This window comes from Triticum dicoccoides, chromosome 6B (genome assembly GCF_002162155.2).
Source record: "Triticum dicoccoides isolate Atlit2015 ecotype Zavitan chromosome 6B, WEW_v2.0, whole genome shotgun sequence".
NCBI classification, from domain to species: domain Eukaryota; kingdom Viridiplantae; phylum Streptophyta; class Magnoliopsida; order Poales; family Poaceae; genus Triticum; species Triticum dicoccoides.
Window position 1 is genome coordinate 86,852,838 of NC_041391.1, and position 1,865 is coordinate 86,854,702.

Sequence of the window (1,865 nt, forward strand, 5' to 3'; positions counted from 1 at the left end):
TAAGAATAAGAATCCATTCCTACATATGAAACGGCTCTAAAGAAAATTTTACTATAGGAAACTTGAACCTTATAAGCATCTCCAAGGGACTGAGCCGGTATAACATCTTGAGATTTTACGAAGTTATCATACATGCTTCACAGTCGAAGGGGACATCTACTTCTATTGAACGGACATCACCGAGAGCCTCAAATAAATCTAGGAATAATGTGAGCACAAATGTCAAGTTTAGGACATAAATTCTAATAGGCTGAAGATACCACTGTCCATCTAATCATGCATCCACGGGTTCACATGACGTATCAAAATGAGGCATGAAGTTTAGGGGAATGTTTACGGGAAGTGTCACCTTTCCACGGAAAGGTGACCTGTTGGAGATGCTTTAACGCATTTGGTGCCTTTACGTGTCGATGCCTAGGAAGCGCCGTTCTGAATCTCCGGGAAGTTGCCACTAGCAGAATCCCAAGCCGTTTCTTGTTAGAGCCACGCACGCACAATGGCTAAGAAGGATCAAGCGTGTGCGTGTGCGATAAGTGATGCCGCCTTGGCTAGCTAATAATCTTATCTGAATCATGTCCCGACGAGGAGACAAGTGCAAGACTCCACTCCTCTCCAGATCCACGTCCACCTCCCCACTCCTCCTTTATCCACGAGAGAAGGGCGTGCTAGCTCTAGCTGTACGTTGGAAACAATGTGCGGCGCACTGTTGTTCGTTTGCTGATAGCTACCTACTTGAAGTTGTGTATAACAAGCGTTGTCTGTTGCGTCGGGGTGCTACACGATAAAAAATTGGTGATATGGGCACTTTGGCGGCATCAATTCAATCATCTCATCTCATGAGGAGTAGTTCGTTTTATAATGTAGTGCGTATAGATTTTTTAGGAGTACTTCTTACGTCTCGTAATGTAAAATGTTTTTTGACTCTACAATACATCATGAGACGGAGGGAGTAGAACTTTATAAAATTTGATCAAGTATTTTTTCAGAAAACTTTCAATCTATTCGTTTTCAATCATGCAGTATAACGAATACTAGAAATAATAAAAATTGCATCCAGATCAGTAAACCATCTAGCGACGACTAAAAGCACTGAAACACTGGAGACGGGCGAAACTTTTTGTAGTAGACAGTCGTGAATTCATCGTGCTAAGGTCCTATAGGACCAACACACCAGAAACATCAACTACCGCCGATGAAGAGTAGCATAGATCGGAAGGATCTAATCTGAAGAAACACAAATGTAGACGAACTACGATCTGATCCGAGCAAATCCATCAAGGACAGATCAACCAGAGACACACTTTCACACGCCCAACGACGATGCTAGGCACACCACCAGGACGAAGGCTAGGCGGGGAGAATTTTATTTCATCTTCAGGGAGTCGCCCTTTCTCATCTTTTTGAAGACAACATAGACCCTAACAAAACTCAAAGGGAAATCTAAAACCAGAGCCCTCCTATCGGTAAGGGCCGGGATCCACCGCGCCCCCATGGCCCTAAGGCCGCCGAACTTTATAAAGTTTGATCGAGTTTATAGAGATAACTATTTATATCTACAGTATCAAATATATAAAGTATGGAAGTTCGTCTTATAACGAATCTAATGATATAAATTTGGCATTCTAGATGTAAATATTTTTCTCCATAAATTTGATCAAAGTTTGTGATGCTTGACTTTTCAAAAACATTATAAACACCATATTATTATGGAATATAACAATTCGATCGACCAGGCAGCGGTAGGTGTGGCGTGGGGGCCACCACCCACCGGTCTAAGATTGATTAAATCTGATGGGCTTTCGCAGTCCATCCACTTATAAACAACATATTCAGTTGATATAAGTGGTAGGCTCTATCACTCTATC